At 24.3% G+C, this 13,651-nt stretch overlaps 1 protein-coding gene across 1 annotated transcript in view; it reads right to left on the bottom strand.

The window, feature by feature from the left end:
* The window catches only part of LOC117178230 (meiosis-specific nuclear structural protein 1-like), a 17,291-nt gene extending 4,224 nt beyond the window's left edge, over positions 1-13,067 (bottom strand). The window contains exon 1 of the mRNA XM_033369546.1: positions 12,515-13,067. The gene's annotated coding sequence lies outside the window, so the exon portion shown is untranslated. The remainder of the gene's footprint in view (positions 1-12,514) is intronic.
* Between the last annotated feature and the right edge of the window lie 584 nt (positions 13,068-13,651).

The raw sequence follows: 13,651 nt of genomic DNA, 5'->3' as shown, positions 1-13,651 counted from the left end.
CCCTGCAGGCATTGGGGTTGAAAATTCAACCCCCCCCCCCTAACTTGGGGAGGGTTGGTAATCCTGGTCTATAAGTTTGTGGATTAACTACTGTTGGGTAGGTCATCAATAATTTTTTTCACGCACTCAAGCGAATTATGAAAAAAATTACAAAAATTTCATTTCAAAAAGTTGTATCTCCAATTCTTTAGAGTAAGTTGAAAATTTCTCCAAACTGCCAAAACAACGTTAATTTTTAGAAAAACTGAAAAGTATATTTTATGAAAAAGGCCAACTTTAATTTTCCCCCTGAGATTTTTTAGATTAATAGTAATATGAAGGAGATCCTGTGAATTTCCTTCTCGCTGAACTAAGTAGGAAAATTAAAAAATTTTAAATTTCTGAAACTTGATAATCAGAATTTTGTAAAGGCCACAGTTTCATATTTCATTTACAGTTCATCCACCTCTTCTGCAAATCACCTTTATATTGTAACAATTTTAAAAGAAAAAAATACTTTTCAAAAGCATGGTATAGTGAAAATAGAAGTAAAATATATTTTTAACCAAGAAGAAGCTATTCTCGAAATATTTATACGTGAAAAATTACATGAAAACATTTAAATTAAATTAACAATTAAATTAAAGAATGACTATAAAAAAATTGTTTTCAATAAAAATTGGGATAGTTAGATTTTCACTTATAAAAATGAATTTTCGGTTAAGAAAATAAATTTTCATATAAAAACTTATTTTCTGCCGAAGAGATTAATTTTTTGCATCGAGAAACAAAGATTTTTCACAAAATACATGAAATGTCAAACAAATATTTGAATTTCTAGAGAAATTCTCCATCTACCATAAACATAACCTACATGTCCATCGAAAAAGATCAAATTTAAGGTAGAATATATAAATATCGATTTAAAGTTGTTCAATTTTCATAAAGCACATTGAGTTTCAATTTAAAATTGAATGAAATTTAAAAATTACTATAAAAAAAATGTTTTCAATAAAAATTAGAATAGTAAGATTTTACTTTTTAAAAATGAATTTTTGGTTAAGAAAATGAATTTTCATGTAAAATTTATTTTCCGCCGAAAAGGTTACTTTTTCTCAACGAGAAACAAAAACTTTTTACAAAATACATGAAATGTCAACCAAATATTTGAATTTCTAAAGAAATTCTCCATCTACTGTAAACTTGACCTACAATAAATTTTCATCGAAAAAGATCAAATGTAAGGTAGACCCAATAAATTTGGATTTAAAGTTGTTCAATTTTCATAAAGGATATTAATTATCAATTTAAAATCAAATTAAATTAAAAAATTACTATAAAAAAATTGTTTTCGATGAAAATGGGAATAGTAAAACATAAAACTTTATGTAGAACATATCAATTATATTTTCCTAATGAATAAAATATGTTCCCTCTTTTGTTCTCATAAACTACACATTTCGAATTTCGCGCTCGTTTCACTTACTTCATTGGATGACCATCGAGGGCGCTAAGTGTCAAAACCTTCTTTCAATTTGCCTTAAACTCCCTTTGGCAGATCCACCCTGTGCTACTGCGCTTGCGTTAGGGCTGAGCACTGGTTGGCCACACCTGGCGCGCGATTCAAAATTACATTGAAAAACAATTCTTGTAATTTAAGTAAATAATTAATAAAATATACACAAGAATGTATACAAATTGTGTAACTTTCGATTTCTGACAAGAAAAGAATTTATAACACATAGATTTAATAAATAACAGTTTATTTTTATTGAATTTCAAAGACTGACTTATACTTCACAAAACATTTTTTAATAGACAAATTTTTTGAAATACCATCTAATATTTGCGCATTTTAAAGTATAGAAGTTAATTTCAGAATATAGTAATAATAATAGTAATATTTGAATTATTCTAAAAAAATGTTCGGCTCAGAACAATGTTCTTCTCGATTGAGACGTGGCAAGACGACGTTTAAAGTAAAAAAAAAAGGAAACATAACTAGAATGCAGTATAATATATGTGTTATAATTTTTTTTGCCTAAAATCATAAGTTACACAATTTGTATATATTCTTGTACATATTTTAATAATGATTCGCTTGAATTACAAGAATTATTTTTTAAAGTAATTTTGAATCTCGCGCCAAATGCGGCCTACCAGTGCGCAGCCCTAACGCAAGCGCAAGATCCTCTAGATAGAGTTCAGCCACAACTTCCCACTGTTTTGATTGGCTACCATTAAACCGAAACCAGAAGCGATGAAAAACTCGCGATTTTTAAACCAAATTTTCCAATAAATTAAAAGTTTTAAAGTATAAACAGAGGAAGAAGATAAAATTATATATAAATATGCCAAAACTTTATGAAATATATGAAAATATAAATATAAAAAAACTATTCCATTTGGTGTTTAAAAGTTACTTTTTTAGTTTAAAACTCAGATATTTTTATTAAAGTACGTCTTCTTTAGAAAAAAATTAATCTTGTTTGGAAAATATAACTATTTTGTTAAAATTTTGTTTTCTGGGTTGAAAAATAATGTTTTCAACTCAAAATTTTAATGAAAGGTTCGCCAAAATTCGTAGTTTTGTGGAACCCAAAATATATCTTTTTTATCATTCTTTTATTTTGTTAAATAGACCTTCTTGGTTAAAATATTTTGTTGAAAACTCGTTCTTTGATTGACTGAAAAGTAATTTTGTAAAATGTTAATTCAATCATTAGAAATTTAGTTAAAAAGTGATCTTTGATAGTTGAAAGTTCAATTATTTGGTTAAAAATTAACTTCTTTGTCCAATGTTAATTTTTTTGGTAAAATATTAAGGTACGTATTTAAATTCATTTTTTGGTTGAAAGTTACATGATTTTAATAAAAATGTATTTCTTTCGTTGAAAATTGATTAAATTTGTTCAAAACTTGTCCTGTTTTGTTTAAAAACATTTTTCTAACTAAATGTTTTACTATTTTATGTTTAATTTAGAATTTACATTTTGAACATTAAACTATTTTGTAGAAACCTCATACACGTATTTAGTGGAAAATGTCTCTTTTCTAGTGAAACATTAATATTCTTGATTAAAATTTTATTTCTTTGGTTGAAAATTCAACTATTTTCTGGGAAAATCATTTTTTGGATAAAAATAATTTTTTTGTTTGTTAAAAACTTAACTAATTTGTTTGAAATTTTTTGATTGAAAATAATCCCCATAACTAAAAATTAACATGTTATTGTTATTTAGTTAACAATTCGCGTATTTTGTAGAAAATTAATGTTTATGGTTGAAACTTAATCTTTTGCTTGAAAATTCGTCTTTTTCTGGTCGTTAAAAATTTATTTCTATAACTAAAAATTTATTTTGTTAAAAATTTATCTTTTAGAAAAGAAAATCTTCTTTGTTAAAAATTTATCTTTTTGGTTAAAACTTCACGCATTTTCTTAGAGACTTGTCTATTTTGGTGAAAACTTTCTGTTTTTGGTCAAAATTTTAACCAAATTGTTACAAATTCATTTGTTTTTAAACAAAATTTAAAAGTTCAGTTCAAATTCTTTTTTTTTCTTGAAGATTTATGAGAAAAATTTTTTTAATCTATAATTTCAAATTGAAAATTCGTCTTTCTTGGTAAAAAAAAAAAATCTTGTTGGTTGAACATTTAACTCTTTTATTAAAAATTCTTGTTCCTAGCGTCTTTTGCGCAAAATCGTTGAAATACAAGTTTTCCAAATGGCATTATTTTTAATTAAAAGCATTTCAAATTGTACACTATTAGATGAAATTTCAAAAATTGGACAATTTTATTAGAAAAAATTTGAAATTGTATAATTTCTAATTTAAAGCTTATAAAATCATATAATTTTATTTTAAATATAAGAATCGCGAATTTCAATGATTTAAGATTATAAGAAAATGTCGAAAACATGAGAAGTTAAAAACTTTAAAAATGAAATATTTTCAGATTGAAATTTTGAAAATTCGAAATAACTTTCTTTTGAAGGTTATCCTATTAGTTATAAATTTTATTATCTGATCAAAAGTTTAATAAGTTTCGTGATAAAAAGTTAACTAGAGTCTTTTTTTAAGGAAAACTTAACTATTTTTTGAAAGCTTTTTTGTTTAATTCATCTGTTTCACTACAAAATTTAATCTTTTTTGGATAAAAATGCAACTATTTAGTAGCGAATTCAACTATTTCTTAAAAATCTATCCTTTTTGATTAAAAAAATCGTCTTTTTGAGTAAAAAATTTAATTTTTGTTATAGAAAGTTATCTTTTTGATAAAAAAATTCAATTTTTGATCTTACAGAGTCAACGGGAAATTTTTTGGATGAAAACTCAAAATTTTTTCAAATTCAAAATTCTTCTGCTTTAAGAGAAATTTATTTATTTTTTTTTTTATAAAAATGCAACTATTTGGTAGAGAATTCAACTATTTCTTAAAAATTCATTCATTTTGGTAGAAAAAATCGTCTTTTTGGATTAAAAATTAATTTTTTTCGTAGACACTTATGTTTTTGTTAAAAACAATCGATTTTTGATCTTACAGTCAACTGGAGATTTTTTTGGATGAAAACTCAACTTTTTTTGTAATTAAACATTCTTCTGCTTTAAAAGAAATTTCATCCTTTTTTTATAAAAATGCAGCTATTTGGCAGAGATTTCAACAATTTTCGTAAAAAGTGATCTTTTTTGGTAAAAAACTCGTCTTTTTGGATTAAAATTTTTTTTTTAGAAACTTTTTTTGTTGTTAAAAAATTCATATTTTGTACTTGAAAAGTAACTGTAATCTTTTTTGAATGAAAATTGAACTTTTTTTTTTATCTTTTTGATTTAAAACTTCAACTATCAGAGAAGAAATTTCATTTTTTTTAAAATGAAATAACAACTTTTTGGTTAAAAATCATTCTTCTTTGCTTGAATACTCAACTAATTTGTTTGAAGGATTTGGTTAAATCACTTTGTGCAGAAATAACTTGTTTCGTTAAAAATTTATAATCTTTTTTTAATTAAAAATTGAACTACTAAGGTACAGATAAAACTACATTATTAAAAATTAATTTTTTGATTGAAGGCTTATGTCTGGTTTAAAATATAATTGTTTAGTGGAAAATACTTTTTTTTTTGTTCAAAATTAATTTTTTAACAGAAAATGCAACTTTTCCATTTGTTAAGATTAATATTTTTAGTCGAAAATTCGACTTTTTTTTATGAAAAAAATTGTTTGTAGTTTGAAATTTTATTTTTTTTTGATAAAAACGCATCAGTTTCTTAGAAAATTAATGTTTTGCTGAAAATTCATACTTCTTGTTAGAAAATTAAACTTTTGTGAAGAAAATTTGTCTTCTGGTTTGAACGTTCAATCATTTAGATAAAATTTTGTTTATTTTTTAGTGAAAAATCTTTATTTGTTTAAAACTCGTATTTTTTATTTAAAAACTCTTTTTTGTTGTTGTATAAATTTCATTCATTTTTAAATAAAATATCAACTATGAGACTTTTTCATTGGGAATCTGTCTTTTTAGATTGAATATTCAACTTTTATGTCAGGAGTTCAATTATTTTGTTGAAAATTCCGGAACAAACCATCTTTTATAATAGAAAATACTTTTTTAAATAAATTAATAAATTAAAATTTTTTTAATTTTTGCATATTTTTCGAAATTTTGTCTCTTTTAATTTTAAATTCACTTGCTGGATAAAAATACAACGGTTTCGTTGAAAATTCAACAATTTTATTTAAAAAGTCATAGTTTTTGGTTGAAGATGCTGATGCTTTGTTAAAAATTGAACTGTTTTGTATAAAATTTACTTTTTGTTTAAACTTCCTGATGAAAACTCCACTATTTTTTGGAAATTTTGATTTTATTTTTATTAAAAACTTAATCTGTTTTAAGAGAAATTTCATCTTTCATGGCTAAAAATGTGCAACAATTTGATTGAAAATTCAACTTTAAACAGAAAATTTGTTGTTTTTTTTATTAAAAATTACTCTGTTTTAGTAAAAATTTCATGTTTCATGGATGAAAATTCAACTATTTCGTAGAGAATTAAACTATTTTGTTAAAAGTTCATCCTTTTAAATTGAAAAAATTCGTCTTTTTGGATTAAAAAATTCTTTTCTTAGAAACTTTTTTTGTTAAAAAATTCCTACTTCAAACTAAAAAGTCAACTGTAACCTTTTTTGAATGAAAATTCAACAATTCCAAAATTTTTTAAAATAAAATCTTCTGCTTTGAGAAAAATGGTATCTGTTTCGGAAAAAACTCAACTTTTTGGTAGAGAATTTAATTAAATTAAAATGTTAACTGTTTATTGGAAAAGCCTATTTTATGATTGATCTTTTTCAGTTAAAGATTCTCCTATTTGAGTAAAAAAAAATGATTTTCCGGGTTTGACATTTCATTCTGTCTTGTAAAATAGCATCAGTTTTGTGGAAAATTAATTTTTTCTTTTAGAAATCATATTTTTTTTTGAAAAATCAATTTTCATAGAGAAAATTCGTCTTTCGTCTTAAAGGCACAACAATTTTGATAAAATTTCTTTCTTTCTTTAGCGAGAAAATCTTTATTTGTTGAAAATTTTTTTTTTTTTGGATTTCAAATAATTCTTTTTTTTTAAAGAAATTTCATTTTTATGATTAAAATATAAACTAATATACTTTTTTCTTACAAAGTTATCTTTTTATTGTAAAATTTCAAGTATTTTCTGAAAATCCATCTTTTATGGTACAAGAATTTTTTTGTTATAATAAAATAATTTATTTGAAAGTAACAAAACAGTATTTCAGATAGAAATTACAAATTTTGATATTTATTAATTTATTTTAAACAAAAAAATGTATTTTCCACTACAAGAGATGGCTTTTGAACACAATAATTGCATTTTTAACAAAATAATTCAATTTTTAACATGATAGTTGATTTTCAACTTAAAAAGATAAATTCCCGAAGAAAAAAGTATCATTGTTTATATTTCAATCAAAAAAAAAGATGAAATTAAAAAAAAAATTTAATCAACGAGACGAATTAACCACAAATGAAGATTTTTCCCTCGAAATAAATATATATCTAAATTGTTAAACCTTCAAGCCAAAAGACAATTGTTCTCTACAAAAATTTAATTTTCGTACAAAAAATATGACTTCAGTAAAAATTTTATTTTCCGTGAAACGGATGCATTACAAAAAATCAAATTTTAACCCACGAAAATGATTATTTTACCAAAAAAAAACGAGAATTTTCCACTAAAAAAGATCAAATTTAAAAAAATGGAAACGTTACATTTTCAGTTAAATAAATTTTAAACAAAAAAGGTTTCCCCACTTAAAATTTAAATTTTCAGCCGACGACGTAAGCCTTCAATAAAACAATATTTTAACACAAAAAATAACGAAAAATATTATTAATAAGAGAATGACTTAACCCAATCTTTAATCAAAATAATTGAATTCTCAAGAAAAGAAAAATCATTTTTGAACAAAGTGTCATTTTAAGAAAAAATAGATGAATTTTCTCGTAAAAAAGATTTCAGTTCACTTTTCACGATGAAAATACGATTTTTTAAACAAGAAATAAGTTTTCGACGAAAAAAAATTGAATTTTCAATCCAAAAAGACGGATTTTTAACAAAAAATTGTGCCTTTTTTTACAAAATTGTTAAATTTTCTGGTAAATAGTTTCATGTTTATCTAAAAAAGATGAAATTTCTCTCAAAGCAGATGAATTTTTATTTTTTTAATAAGAAATTTTAAACAAAAAGTAAATGTTCTAGGAAATAGTTTAATTTTCCACAAAACAGCAGCATTTGCACCAAAATAATAAGACTTTTAAACAAAATTGTTGAACTTTCAAGCAAAAAATCGCATTTTTATTCAAGAAAAATGTACTTTCTGCTAAAGCAGGTAAATTTAAAAATTGAAAACACAAACCTCCAAACAAGATTTGAATATCCAAACGAACATTAACTTTTTGTTTAAAATTCATATATCGTAGCTGGTAATTCAACTGAAATCTTTTTGGAAAAAAACTATTTTTTCTGAAAATTTGTCTTTTGGATTTAAAAATTAAACTTTTTTCAGTAGAAGCATTTTGTCTCACTTAGATAAAAATGCACCTGTTTTGTTAAAAAATTCACCTGTTTTAGTAGAATTTTTATTTTACTTGGGCAAAAAGGGAAACGGTTTGGTTGAAAATATAAAAATCTGGTTAAAAAGTAATAACTTTTGGTTGAAAAAGTTCGTCTTTTTGTATCGAAAATTTTGTTCTTTTTTTAGAAACATAATTTTGGTTGAAAATCCACATTTTGATCTTGAAACATTAACTGGAATCTTTTGCGGGTGAGAATTCAACATCTTTTTTTGCAAATAAGTTTTCCGTTTTAAAAAAAAATTCATCTGTTTTGAAAGAAATTTAATTTTTTTTTATATAAAAAGATAACTATTTGGTAGAGAATTAAATAATTTGGTCTCAAAGAAAACGTATTCTTATTTGGAAAGACTTTACAAAATTTGACAAAAATTTGCGAAAAATTTTAGTCGGATTAAAAAATATTTAAGTTCCCAAAAATCTTAAGAATTTATTTTATTCTCATGAAGCCTTTTCGAATCTTAAAACAAAATTTTAATTTCATTTTAAAATTTTGAAACCCCTATATTTTGTTAAATATTTTTTAAATCTTTTCAAATTTAAAGTTATTTTCGAAATTCATTGAAAACTTCTGAATATTTTTTTTAATGATTCGAATTAAAAAAAATATTTTTTCTCTAAACAAATTTTCTAACATAAAATTTTTTCTTTTCTTCTGCTTCTTTTTTCTTAATTTCGCAATTTTGCAGAATTGAAAATTTTGGCTTTAAAATCTTTTCCTTTTTCCGAAATTTCATCAAATAATTAGGAATATTTTGAAATATTTTTTAAATTTTGAACGTATTATTAATATAGTTTTACATCAAAATCTTCCGAAATATATATTTTTTTCAAAATTGCTTTTAATCTATGTAAATCTTCTAAATATCTTTGAAAAATAATTTAAAGTTTTTCCTGCAATTTATTAAAAGCGTGAAAGCAAATTAGAAATATTTAAAGTTTAAATGTAATCTTTTAAAATAAAACTTAAATAATTAAAAAATTCCCCAGACATTAAAAAAAAATTTTCCAAGAAATCTCAAGAAATTTTTTTAGTCGGTTTAAACATTTAAAAATCTTTAAAATCTTCTACATTTTTTGTTTAAAGTCAATATGGAATCTATAGTTGGTCTTCAATTTGTTGAAAAATTTTTAGAATTAAAATTATTTTTGTGTCTTTTTAAAGTTTCTAAATATCTGTTGGGCACATTCAATTTTTTTAAATTTCGCCATTTTGCAGAATCAAAAATTTTGGCTTAAAAATATTGTACATTTTTCCGAAATTTGAACAAATTATTTAGAATATTGAACAAATATTTAAAAAAAAATTACAAACATTTTTTATTAAATGATTTTTTCAGCAATAATAAAAATTAATCAATGAACAAAAAATACCTCTAAAAACCTGCTCTTTTTTATAATAATTAAACAATAGGTGGTTTTTTTCTTGCATGTAGATTATCGAAATTTTTTATTTTAAATTGACTGCAGATCTTTATGATTTTTTAAAACTATAATTATTAAAATTATTTTACTTTATTATTAAGTAAGAATTCCAGTCTCTTTGAGGAGAGTGCTTTGAGCCCTTTTTCTTAAAAACCATTAATTTTTTTCTGCATTCGCTTCGGAGTCAAAGAATTTTTTTATTTTGAAACCCAGTCCCATAATTTTAATTCTTTTAGTGGTAAAATTTTACCATACATTGTTTTGTTTTTAAACAAATTTTTAACGGTTCCGCTAAGTTTATTTAAGATTAAAAGTGAATTTTCTCAATTTTAGATTCGTATTAATGCAAATTTAAGAGTTTAAAAATTATTTCAATCCAAGATAATATTTTTTATTTATTAAGGAATTAGTCCCGAGACATGGAAATTTTTCATTTTATTTCATACAATTATTTATTTCAGGCTCATTTAATTTATTAATTTTTGGGTCATTAATTTAAATAAAATTACGAATTTTTATATTCAAAACGCGACAAAATCTTCCAATATTTTTTTTTAATTTGTCATATTTTGAAATTATTGTTTAATAATAGGACGAAGTCAAAGTGCTAAAATTAAGCGAATCCTTTGAGTTTAGAAATTTGTGGGTTGACATCTGAAGAAAGAAAAAAAAATGGTTAATTTTTCTGTTTTTCTTTTTAATTTAACAGCTTAAAATTTTACAAATTTAATACAATTTTCCTATTGTATAAAAAATTAGGTCGAATTTTTTTAATGCACACACTTTGCTAGCGAACAAAAATAAAAAATCGAAAAAAAAAACTTTCCGTCAATTTGGTAGCGTTTTTAAAATTTAAAGTTTTAATTGCAGCTACTTATTTTCCGATTTGTCCAAATCAATCCCCCCATAAAAAAATATTTACATCAGTTGTTGTATGGACCAAAAAAAGAATTAAAAATCAAGAATTTATAATAATAACAAAATAAAATTTATTACAGTATTTTTTAAATAAAAGGAACCCCATTTAAGGATAGCGACTGCAAAAATATAGAATTTTAATAGCAACCGGTTATTTTACGAATTGTAAAAATAAATCCCCCAATCAAAAAAAAAATACATCAGTTGTTGCATGAACCAAAAAAAGAGTTAAGAATCCAGAATTTAAAATAAAAATAAAATTTATTAAAATATTTTTGTAGTAAAGGGAATCCTATATAAGAGTAGCGTTTTCAAAAAATTTAAATTTTAATAGCCACCAGTTATTTTCCGATTTGTCCAAATAACTCCCCCATAAAAAAATATTTACATCAGTTGTTGTATGGACCAAAAAAAGAATTAAAAATCAAGAATTTATAATAATAACAAAATAAGATATATTACAGTATTTTTTAAATAAAAGTAATCCTACTTAAGGATAGCGTCCGCAAAATTTAGAATTTTAATAGCAACCGTTATTTTCCGAATTGTAAAAATAAATCCCCCAATAAAAAAAAATAAATAAAAATACATCAGAGTTGTTGCATGAACCAAAAAAAGAGCTAAGAATCCAGAATTTAAAATAAAAATAAAATAAAATTTATTATAATATTTTTGTAGTAAAAGGAACCCTATTTAAGTGTAGCGTTTTCAAAATTTAAAATTTTAATAGCCACCAGTTATTTTTCGATTTTCCAAATAAATCCCCCCATAAAAAAATATTTACATCAGTTGTTGTATGGACCAAAAAAAGAATTAAAAATCAAGAATTTATAATAACAAAATAAAATTTATTACAGTATTTTTAAAATAAAAGGAACCCCATTTAAGGATAGCGACTGCAAAATTTTAGAATTTTAATAGCAACCGGTTATTTTCCGAATTGTACAAATAAATCCCCCAGTAAAAAAAATAATAAATAAAATAAAAATACATCAGTTTTTGCATGAACCAAAAAAGGTTTAAAATCCAGAATTTAAAATAAAAATAAAATAAAACGTTTTGCAATATTTTTTTAGTAAAAGGAACCCCATTTAAGAGTAGCATTTGTGAAATTGAACATTCTAATAGCGACCGATTATTTTCCGATTTGTAAAAATAAATCCCTGCTTCCAAAAAAAATTTACATGAATTGTTGTATGAACCAAAAAATGAGTTAAAGATCCAGAATTTAAAATATAAATAAAATGAAGCAAACAAAATTTATTACAGTATTTAAAGAAATAAAAGGAACCCCATTTTACGATAGCATCTGCAACATTAAAAATTTTAATAGCAACCGGTTATTTTCCGATTTGTGAAAATAATCCCCTAATCAGAAAAGAATTACATGAGTGGTTGCATGAACCAAAAAAAAAAAATAGTTAAAAATCCAGAATTTAAAATAAAAATAAAATAAGACTTACGACAGTATTTTTTAAAATAAATGGAACTCCATTTAAGGGTAGCGTTTGCGAAATTGAACTTTCTAATAGCGACCGGTTACTTTGGATTTGTGAAAATAAATCTCCTATAAAAAAATTACATCAGTGCTTGCATGAACCAAAAAAAGTTAAATATCCAGAATTTAAAATAAAAATAAAATAACACTTTTTACAGTATTTTTTTAAACAAAAGGAACCCCATTTAAGGCTAACGTTTGCAACATTTAAAATTTTAGTAGTAGGCGGTTATTTTATGACATGTAACAATACCCCCCCCCCCCCCCCCCCGATATAAAAAAATTCACATCATTTGTTGTATAATCCAAAAAAAAAAAGAGTTAAAAATCCCGAATTTAAAAAAAGATTAAAATAAAATTTATCACAGTATTTTTTTAAATAAAAAGAACCCCGTTTAAGGTTAGCGTTTGTAAAACTTACATTTTTATTAGCAACCGGTTATTCTCCGATTTATAAAAATAAATCCCTCCCACCCAAAATAAATTTACATCAATTTCTGTATGAACCAAAAAAGAAGTTAAAAATCCCATTTTAAATATCAGAAACTTACACTTCAAAATCCGCAATCAGTGATATGTATTCCGAATACGAAGCACAAACACTTTTATAAGAAACACACACAAATTCCACTTTTTTTTCAATTATCCCAACAAAGTTTAACGATCTAGAACAAAACATTCCGAACTGGTCTGACCTAAAAATTTTCTCGTTTCTGCGCTTATGGTTCATAAATGCGTTTTGAATTAAGAAAAAAACACTTCACTAAAGTTTTAGTAGATCCAGGATGAGCCAATTTCACTTCAAATTTCTCACACGAACTCACTTTTTCGCGCGCGAGACACTGATTCATGAGAAGCGTGCCAACATAGAGGGCGCTATACAATATTAACGAATCATACCAAACTCCGTGTGTGGCTCTTTGAAAGAAACTAACCGGCATTCTGCGTCACGGCACACGCGATGCAACGATTTGCCTTTATTTGCAATTGGCTCTTTAAACCTCCCTCCAATTCGAGCGGATGGGCCCACCAGAAACACCACCCCGGGCCCGCTGGGCCGATCCACAATAGACAGGAGACCGGAGATACGCAACCGAGGTTCCAGGTGTCCCGCGCAAAAGTATTTGTCTCAGGCAGACCGGCTTCCACAAATTAACAGATAAATATTGTGGGGACCGCACAGTGGGGCAACGCAGCGTACGCAATCTTGGGAACTTTTCAAACTGCGCTTGCGTCGCGCCGACAACCCGATTAGTTACTGTTAGTGCGCTAATTTTGAATTATATTATTATTCAGATTTAATATTTAAAGGAAAAAATGATTGAAAAATGCATTGAAAGTAATTTCTTAATCCTAGATTAAAATTTTGGAGTAACTTAAGAAAAAATAATGTGTATTTCATGTAAAAAACTTAATTAATTTTTGACCTTAGAAAAAAAAAGATTTTTTTCTTTAATTTTACATTTCGAATGTTTCAAAAGGTTAATAAGAAGTTTTAGTTTCAAGAAAAAAATATTATTTTTAATATTATAAATGTGATTTGATTATTTTCTACACAATATTATATATTTTATAATAGTCATACAATAATTAATTAGTAATTGTAATTCAGGTCCTCAAGTTATTTAAAAAATGTATGATATAACATTTTTCAGCGCAAGTAATTAATTATTCCTAATTCATTTTTG

The sequence above is a fragment of the Belonocnema kinseyi genome, chromosome 8 (genome assembly GCF_010883055.1).
Source record: "Belonocnema kinseyi isolate 2016_QV_RU_SX_M_011 chromosome 8, B_treatae_v1, whole genome shotgun sequence".
NCBI lineage: Eukaryota > Metazoa > Arthropoda > Insecta > Hymenoptera > Cynipidae > Belonocnema > Belonocnema kinseyi.
Note: the sequence above shows the minus strand (reverse complement) of the source record. Positions and strands in the feature narration are given on the sequence as shown.